The sequence below is a fragment of the Podarcis cretensis genome, assembly GCF_951804945.1.
Source record: "Podarcis cretensis genome assembly, chromosome: 15".
NCBI lineage: Eukaryota > Metazoa > Chordata > Lepidosauria > Squamata > Lacertidae > Podarcis > Podarcis cretensis.
The window spans coordinates 21,489,994-21,500,361 of record NC_137185.1 but is presented as its reverse complement, the minus strand read 5'-3'; positions in this window follow the sequence as shown (position 1 = coordinate 21,500,361).

Here is a 10,368-nt window from a genome sequence, read left to right as displayed (position 1 = left end):
TGTATATTGGTGATTGTTTTTGTTGTTTTGTATCTTTTTTTGATGTGTCTTCTTTTTCTGTAAAAACAAATAAATATATTTAAAAAAATAAAATAAAAGAGGAAAACTGGTTGTACCACCAGAACATCCCAATTAAGATCATAGCAGGCCGGGAATGGGAAATGTTGGAAAGCACAGTAGAGGCAAGTGGGAAAGGGCATCTCAACCTATTTGCACTTCCCTCTAAACCAGGGGTTCCCAGGCTATGGCCCATGGACTCTCCATTGGAATTAAAATTGTAAGGCAAAAAAACAATATAAGAAAGTACAATATAAGAAAGTAATGTACAATACAAGAAAGTAAAGAAGCAATTAAATACAATTTAAAAGCATCCGACATCCAGCTTAGTACATTTATTTTAAGAAAAGATCTCAAAGCCGTTTACAACACATTAATACCTCAAATAAAACAATCCAGAATAAAACAGTACTGAAGAAAGTCAAATAAAGCATGCATTTGAAGCCAGTAAAACTGGAGGCGCTATTAGGGTGTGCATGCATGCAGCAAAGTGCATTAGCTTCCACTTCCTCAATGTTACTGAATGTGCTGAGTTGCAGAAGCTAGTCTAAGGAAATTGTAGTCAGATCTATGATGAGATTAAAAATGCAATCCCATCTTTTGTTTATGCCCACCCAATGAAGATGTGGAGTGGTAAAGCCCAGAGCTTAGTACATTGCAAATTGCTACAATGGGCGGCGGGGGGGGGGGGGGGAGAGAATCATGAAGTGGTCCACCAGGAGCCACAGCAATTTTGAGAGCCTGTGTGATGTAGTAGTTAGAGTTGAACTCAGACCTCAGAAGCTCATGGTGTGACCTTGGCCAGTCACTGTCTCTTAGCCTAACCTACCTCACAGGGTTGTTGTGGGTAGTAATGGAGGAGTGGGGGGAACCATGTGGACACCACCTTGAGCTCCTTTGGAGGAAAAGGGATATAAATGCAATGAATAAAACAACAACACCCTCCTATCTGTTCTAATGATCCTTTATCTTTGAGCCAGACTTCAACCAGACAAGGCGAAGATTCCTTCAATTAGAGGAATGTTCTCTGTTCGGTAGGACACATGGCCACCCTAATGTCAACAGGCATTTATGGAACCAAGGGGACACTGGCCCCAAAACATTTGGGAACCACTGCTCTACAAGATGGCTTCTGCAGCAACAGAGCTCCATTTCCCACCCACTTGGGGTCCATGCACAGAGCAACCCCTCATCAGCACTTTGGACAGCTCATTTGGATTTGGCAGACAGAGAGCTGAGTTTGAAATTCATTTATCCTTGTTGGCAGCATTGACTCGTCCATAACTTTTGATGGTGGCAGAGAATGAAGTGGGAAACTTGACCCTGGAAGCAATTTGCACTTGATCAAGTCCTATATAAGAGACTTAATTCCAGCACCAGTCCTGATTTGATCTGTCAATAACCCCATTCCTCTTTCCCATCTCTGCTTTCTGCTGGGCCCTGTAGCCACCTGGGTGCCGAGATGCTGACAGGAGCTGACAGTAGTGCGGACAGGTGACTGGACTGCAGCAATCGAGCTCTCAGCCTTAATCACACCCTTCTGGACATGCACTGCTCACTTCACATTATAGGGGGGGAAAAGGTGGACTTCTAGTCAGGCAAGGGAACAACAAGAGAAATTTATGCAGGCTAATCTGGTGCAAAAGGCAGACGGAAGGCCTGTTGTAAACTTTCTGGAGAGAATTCCAAGCCTAGATCCATTGTCTGTCATTGCTTCAGGGACTGTGCTCAGACTGACAGCAGTTATTCCGGGAAGAGATTTTGCAACAACTGGACAAAAGAATTGTTGAATTGTTGAAGCCCCTCATGTTGCCACAATATTGCCAAGACTCAGAATGACTGTTAATTTTGATTTCTGATTTTGCCAAGTTCACTTTGCCCATTTTTATATCAATTGTGTGTTTTTTTAGTGTTAATTTTATGAATATTTCCCCTATGCATGTTTGCACACAGTTCTGCCATATGCGTATTATATGCATATAGTGAAAATATTCCCTAATATAATGCATTTTTGTACATTCTTTTACCAATATAGATTTATTGGTAAACAATATAAACATGCCAACAAATTTTATTCCCTTGGATATTAACTTTCACCCCAACATATCTACCTTGTTCATCAGAAAATATTAGTTTTGGGCAAAATTAGGAATGTATGTATAGAACAACTACATTCTTTTCTTCAGGTCCTGCAGAGATCAATTCCTCACCTATTTTTTTTTAATCAAAACTTTTATATTCTTTTTCCTAATATGTGTTGCTTGTAAAAAAATTAGATCCAATTTCAGTTTTTTTCAAATAATGAAGTATCTTTTTTCCCCTATTGAGGAGAATGTGCTCCATTTGTATTCTATGTTAATCCAGAGCTGGGCAGATTATTTTGCCAAACCCGTAGCTACAGCTCCCAATTTTGTTTCTTCAGTCTCATCCATTTGCATTTCTTCCATTTCCAATTAGTCTCTTGCTTTCTGTACTGAATCCAGGAAAACTCTTTGTTGCTTAAATGTAAAAATAACTCCCCTTGGTCTGTCCTATCTAAATTGGATTGTTTTCTGCTTAAGTTTACTTGTCAAAAAAGGGTAGCCTTTTCTATTACACAGTACCTCAGTGTGATTTCTTTCTATACAATCTCACTGCTGATTGGCCTGATGGGCCACCTGACCCCCATTTTGAGTCTTCTTCCCAGGGGAGTTGGAATGTGGCAAATTCTCACCCACTCAGGGGTCGGAGCTGCAATTCCCCAGTATGTGTATTTTTTCATGCATACCTTTGCTGGAGAACTGTATTGCAAAATTATCCAACCAAGATGAGAATTTTGAAGGATAGCCGAATATTGTTTTGCATATCAGGTTAAACAGGTAAAGGTAAAGGGACCCCTGACCAGTAGGTCCAGTCGTGGCCGACTCTGGGGTTGCGGCGCACATCTCGCTTTATTGGCCAAGGGAGCCGGCGTACAGCTTCCGGGTCATGTGACCAGCATGACTAAGCCGCTTCTGGAGAACCAGAGCAGCGCACAGAAAGAGTTTACCTTCCTGCTGGAGCAGTAACTATTTATCTACATGCACTTTGATGTGCTTTCGAACTGCTAGGTTGGCAGGAGCAGGGACCGAGCAACGGGAGCTCACCCCATCGCGGGGATTCGAAATGCCAACCTTCTGATCGGCAAGTCCTAGGCTCTGTGGTTTAACCCACAGTGCCACCCACGCCCTTTGCATATCAGGTTAGGGAGTGCAAATTTGTTAGGTTTACATTAAAGTGCAAACCAAACTGCAATTCCTCAAACATTCCAGCTTCTGGTGTTAAATAAGTAGTAAATGGTGCTAAACCAAAACAGAAACATTGTCAAATTGGTTTGAAACCAGTTAGATGACAGCCAACCATGTGGCAACCAAATCCTGGACATGAACTGGAGTAAGCTGTGGTTGTGCAGAAATGATGTGAGGATACATTCTTGGTACAGTCTGCATGGATCATTTGGACTCTGCCCAATATTATGTTGCCTGAATGCTTCTGGGATGCTGACCAGATGAAAAGCACTGTTCCAAATCCTGCTTGTAGCTGGCCAAAAACCCCACTCAAAATAAAGGTACACCCCCACTTTTTCCCATTGGGTTCTCCATTTTTCAGATCTCAGTATTTCATAGAAAATAGCAAAATCTCACCCCTTTGTGAAACTTCTGTTGAGACTCACTAGGTTTCCCTTCAGTTTTGCAGAAGATACCCTTTGAAATTCACCCTGCATTTTATATGGGGTGAAAATCCATGGAAACCTAAACATATCTGAGATGTTTCCTGGGTGTTAGCACAGTGCTTTTGATTTCCCCTCAAAAGTTATCAGATGTTTTGCCTATTCTCTGTCTCCATGGTCAGAAGAAGTAATGCTTCTGAAAACCAGCTGCTGAAACCACAGGAGATGAGAGTGCTGCTTGCAGGTTTCCCACAGGTATCCAGTTGGGTACTTTGAGAACAGGATGCTGGACCAGATGGGCCACTGGTCAGATTCAGCAAGTCTCTTCTTATGCTCTTATTAGGAAAGGAATCGATAATTTTGCCTGAGCAGTAACCTCTGAATTCTCCTTGGTTTTTGCTTTAGGTAAAATTCAGTGTCAGCTCTAGTAATTACCCGTTCCTGATATAAACAACTAAGCACATTGCTAACCTTCCCATTGCTGGGCTCAATACCTTTTCATGCTAAACCATCATTGGGAAAATGATGGATTTTGACTTCCATTGACCTTGCCTGCATCTTACTAATGATGCAAAGAGGTGGATGGTTGTGGGAGGGAAAGTTCCCCTGCTGCCTTTGAGTGATGCGCCCACGACCTGTGATGACCCTCAGCCCATCACATGCAACTACTGATATCATTAGAGATTGTAATGAGTGACCCAACACTGTTTAAAATCCTGCCTCCATCTATGACCCAATGAACCCATCTGGTGCTACGTTCCATGCAGATTTACAACATATTGCAGGGGTCTCTCTAAATTTTGCTCATGCAAGGGGACAAGCTGCTTTTTTGGGGGGGGACACATCCCATTAGAGGTGAACTCTTGAGATTGATCTCAGTTAAAATAAAGTCACTTATTATCCAATTTCTGAGCTTGTTCATAGTTTTCTGCTTCAACAGGACACCTCTTTATGCATTTTGTCTGTTTCTCTTTACCCCTCAGAGTGTTGAAAGCTGACTGCCTCCTTGACGTAGCCAATAGTTCTGATCCTTCCATTATAGCAAGTATTCTCAGAGAAGCTCTAGGAAGAGGCTGTTGTAGTTCAAGGTGGTGAGGAAAGGGCTCTGGAGCCTTCTCTGGTGCCATGGTCAACAGAGAAGGGGGTCAGCGAGTGAAGCCAGCATTGACTTGCATGGCAAGGCCCCGAACCCCCCAGCTCCCCGAAATAAATACACCAACACAAGTATATTGGGTTAATGGGGATAAATAAGGCCACAACTTTATTGGTTACAGATGTGAGCGGTTTGGCTTAGGCAATTGGGTAAATCAAGACTATAACCTGACTCCTGCCCGACTGCAGGAAGTCTCTATAAGGGTCAGCCACTGGAAGGGGGGAGCCCCATGATGTACATTAATTGAGTTGTCCCCTCCCCGCCAATCACCATTGGGGTTGTGGCATAGCCCTAGCCCATGCCCAGGCTTCAGACAGGAACCACACACCCTGATCCCTTTAACAGGATCCATTAAAACCTGATTGCCTGGCCCGGGGTGTGACATGGCCGAGGATGCCGCTGATGTGGGCTGCATTCCTCCACCCACTACCAGGTCACTGAGAGGACCCAGATTTCCACCCGCAAAGCAGCCTTCCAAAAAGGGAGAGCTGGCTTCTCTGCACTTGCTCAGTTTGAAATGTTGCTTCATGAACTGCTAATGCCCTAAGCTAATCCACATCTCAAGCTAAACTAGCAAGGGAAATGCTTGTCCCTTTTTATTCGAAGCCCATGTTGGCAAAGGTACATTTTCTAATTGCTTTGCTACAGATCTTTCTCTTGCACAGGTTGCAAGGCCACCGACAATACGAGCTACTTTTGCAAAAGACTAATGCAACTGCTGCCTGTTTCTGCCTCCCTCCGTCCCTCATTTTTAAAAAGTAGGTATTGTGCACCTTTGTTAACAAGAAATGCAAGCCCTTCCATTTTCTTGCAACCAAGCTCCCTCTTCCTGCAAGTGGCCTTGATGGAAGCATGAATAAAGAAATGGCCATTAATAACCTTTACAGGTAATGAAATGGAAGAGAGGATAGCTGGGGGGGGGGGATAACACTCCCTGGCAGGGGTGGGTATACAGAAAAGCCTAGGCAGAAAAAAGGAGATGACATAATAATGTATTATTATTGGAGAACCATCAAGGCTCAGTGGCTGATCAGAATGTGACCACTTTGTTTGCTTTTAAATGACCCTCTCCTCTTTCATCTGCACAAAGCCTTCCACCGAACTGGGAGGAATGGGTGCCTAAAGTTCTGCATAGTGGTGGGCAGGGAGAGGTCTCATTCCTTGTTGTTGGAGACAAAACTAAGTCTCCCTTCTCTTCTCTTACCACTTCCCCCACCAGAGCCACCCAGCCGTCTGAAGAGGTGACTGTGCTTGTGTTGCATATGGAAAGGTAGATGGACAGCTTTTATCCTGACAAGTCAGTGGCTCCTGACAGTTCTCCATCAAGCTGCAAGCTGGAGAAGCAGCATCAGTGTACGGAAGACATGATGTGCATCTACTGAATGCAGCAGGCAGCCCTTCTTTCAATTCCAGGAAAGGAAGCCCCTGAAGCAGGAAGTGTGTGTTGTGGTGGGCTCTTACATCCAAAGTGTTGGGAAGCAGCATGCCAGGAAAGGGAATGAGCATGGCCTCCCCAAGGGGCCTCCTGACTTTCCACTTTATTTCTAGAAAATCTTCTTTCATCCTGCAGAATTTCACAGATGAAGTTGTAACATCTCAATTGTTGCTCCAAAGATCACTAGCCAAGCTTCCCACCCCTTGCCCCAGTTACGTCTTGCAGAAGGCTTTCCTCAGTCTCCTGCATTCACTTCCTCCACGTTATGGGATCTCAGGGAGCCAAATATGGCCCTTCGAGCTTCTCTGTCTGGCTCTTGAGGGTCTCCCTAGGCCACCACCCCACCTTCCTTGGCCATACCCCACTGGCCTTGCTGTGCACACCCTCCTCCAGTTCTTCTACCTGTCTTCATACCTAAATTGGAATGATGCCTCTTGCTTGCCTGGGTGGACAGATGTATGCGTAGAAACCTCCAGCTTTTGCATGGCTTAACTGTAGCCTATGGCATAAGGATTAAGAGTTGCACTCATTTTCCAATTCATCATTGACATGTGGCTACTGGAATATTGCCCACATGAGAATGTGGCCCTTGAAGTAAAAAGGTTCCCCATCCCTCATTCACTCCCACAGCAACAGCCTATCCTTTGCTGCTTTTCTTTTTTAAACTGGTTCTTAAGGTTTAAGATATGTTAGGAAATGGGATGGCCCTGAAATGCATTATCCGTAGGGTGTGTACAGCCCCTGATCTACCCCATGGTCCTAATTTCTGACTTCTAGTTCAAGCTGGTCAACCAACCATCTGTCCCTCCCTGGATCCACCCCCAAAGCGATTCAAGGTCTCCCAAGTCCTAGTCCAACACTCTGACCACAACATCCACACTGAAGACTGATTTACCAGGGACAGAGAGAAGAAAACTGGAACTGTCCCCAGTAACCACGGCAAGTTGGAAAGCAAGTTATTGATGCTTTGGGGGAGATTAGCTTTTAAAAGGAAACTTTCTTTAATATCTGCCATCTCTAGCAGATTCTCCTGCATTATGCATAACTCCATAAGTCTGCTTAAGAAACATCCCTTTTTGAGGTTTATAAAAACCCTAAATCGTGGCCTGCTGGGTGACTTCAGCATTCAAATATAGGAGGGGGATCAGGTTGCTGAAAAATGCATTAAAATATCTGAGTCCCTTTGCAAATCACAGAATCAGCCCAAGACAAGCTCAGTCTGTAATGCAGAAAAGCAATCAGCAGATGATTGACCAATCAATAAGGAACAGCACAAGGGGTTGAGTGATTGGCAGGTGGATCCCCTGAGATAAGAATTCTATAGCTTGAAGAAGGGACATTCCTGGGAAGTGAGTGTGATTACTGTTCGGGATCACAATCCTCCATAAAGTTTTCTCCTCAACATGCTGTGTTTCAACTGGGCCACGAGACTCTCTCATGCACATACCCAACGCACACCTTGTGTAAAATGCAAGCCTGTATTCTTAGGGGATTGCCTGCCGATATATATCTTGACAAGTGAGCCTCAGGGTTTATTTAAGGGTTTGTTGCATGCAGCCACATTGGGGTTCCAGTTAAGAGATGATATGCATGAACAGCAGAATCACACAGTGTTGCTTTTCCTAAATTTCATCACTTAAGGCTGCAGGGAGGGGATGGCATGCACAAATGCTCCTCTAATCAGCCATATAAATGCTCTCTGCACATAGAAAACAAACACCATTGTTATTTCTGCTTGAAATAGAATGCTGCCACCCCTTTCTCATTCCTGGATTGTGTCCTAGCTCAGCTGGCAGCAACAGAGCTCTGATGGACCTGCTCTGGCTCTTCATCCCTGACCCCTTCCCTCTCTTCTCCCCCCAAAACTGCCACATATGGCTCTTTGTAGGTGTGCTTCTACAACACACTTGTATGACTACTGGTTCTCAGGGATGCTATTTAAGCCGGCCAGCATCCTGTCTTGGCTGTGAATGGGAGTCTATAGATTAGAACTGGTGGGCTCCTGCTCAAACTGCAGGACCTTGGATAGCTCCAAGCAGACAACTTGGGCACCATGTTGCCTAGCCTTAGCGCTCTCCCCTCTTGCCCTTGCAAGCCTTGGACTGATCGCCTCTTGGGGAGCGATCAGCTCCACGCCGCCATTTTTGAATGGCAGGAAACCAGAAGCCTAAAGCAGTATCACATTAAGCAGACACGGCTTCCCCCAAGGAATCCTAGGAACCATAGTTTATTAAGGGTGCTGAAAGTTGCTATGAGATCCCCTATTCCTGTGGCAGAGCTATAATGACCAGGAATCCCTGAGAAGAGGGGTGACTTTTAAACCACTCTGGAAATTTATTTTATCATTGATTGCACTGCATTTTTACCCCGCATTTTTCTCCAGTGGGCTCAAGGGGGCTCACATAGTTCTCGCCCTCCTCATTTAATCCACACAACAACCCTGTGAAGTAGGTTAGGCTGAGAGGCTGGTCTCCCAGGTCCTAGCCTGACACTCTAACCACAGGTTATCAAAGTTCACACTGAAATTATAGGTCTGTGTGGGGAATAGGGGTCTCCTAGCAGCTCTCAGCACCCTTAACAAGCTACACTTCCTAAGATTCTTTGGGGGAAGCCATAACTGTTCAAAGTGGCACAATATTGCTTTCAGTGTATAGTGCAGATGGGACCTTGCACTCATACACCTGTTGGTTGCCCTAATGAAATCTGAAACAATTTCCTGAAAATATACTTCATGGTGTACTACAGTCTCCCCCAGTTTGGTGCTCATCAGATGTTTGGGACTATAAACCCCAACTTCTGAAACAAATGCAGCTGTTCTGATTGAAGTTCTAACCCAAAACACCTGCAAGGCACCTGGTTGGAGTAAGCGGCCATCCTTCCATAGCCACTTATCTGGGGACTGAGTTGCTTCCACACAAGTAGACAATCTACAAAAATGCAAACATTTTTGTAGATTGTCACATTTTGCAACACAGGGGTTTGTGTTCGTTCCATACAAGTAGAGACAGCTTCTGTTTCTGCAGAAGACCAGAAATCAAGAGTCTGCACCATAACATGACTGTTCATATTGTCCATATGATTCATGAACCCATCCTTTGGTGCCTTCCTCCCCTCACCCACATTTTGACACAGAAATTGCTCAACTGTTTTGAAATAACTGCACAATGTTTATTTATGAGCTTTTAATGATGCTCAATAAAAATAATTGTTACCATCTTAATTAAGACAAGTCATATTTATGAATATTTGAGACACATTTCTGGATAGATAAATAATGCCAGCTAATGTTGCATTGACACAACATTAAGCCTCCCATTAACATCCTTTGAGGACAGAGTTCATAAAAGTCCCTGGAAGAATTACAATGATGCTCCGTGCTGAAACATAAAAGAAACCACTCTGCAATTTATTTATTTTTTGGGCTGACTTGATACCAAGGCTTCTGACAATATTATTATATTACTCATGATGTATTTCACCAGCAAAGTGAACACTTGCCACTGCCTGTGTTTGACAGGTGGAGTATTTCTCTCTCTCTCTCTCTCTCTCTCTCTCTCTCTCTCTCACACACACACACACACACACACACACACACACACCCCTAGCTTAAGAAGTGGACACTTTGTATGAAACTTGCCCAAATGAAGTATGTCCCATATAAAGCCATGACAACCCCTATACTCCTAGCCTTTTCAACACATATACTCTATCCTTTAGGATAGAGGTGATGAAGTCAGCCAGTCACACACCTCCAGCAAGTCCTTACATAGATCACCTGTCCCCTACACCAGGAACTCTGCTTCAGGATATGTGTGCAATAATAATAGGTTACAGAGTGCCTTAGGGCATGTACAAAGCACAATTCTTCATCATGGACTAACTACTCATATTTGGGTGACTAGAGAATTGGAGCTGCAGTGCAGTCCCACACAATCTATACTAATCTACAGCACCTGCCCTGTGCAATTGCCTCTCTGCAGGTATAAAGCACTGCATTTTTATGCCTGCTGAATACTCAAATAAGAAATAAATAGA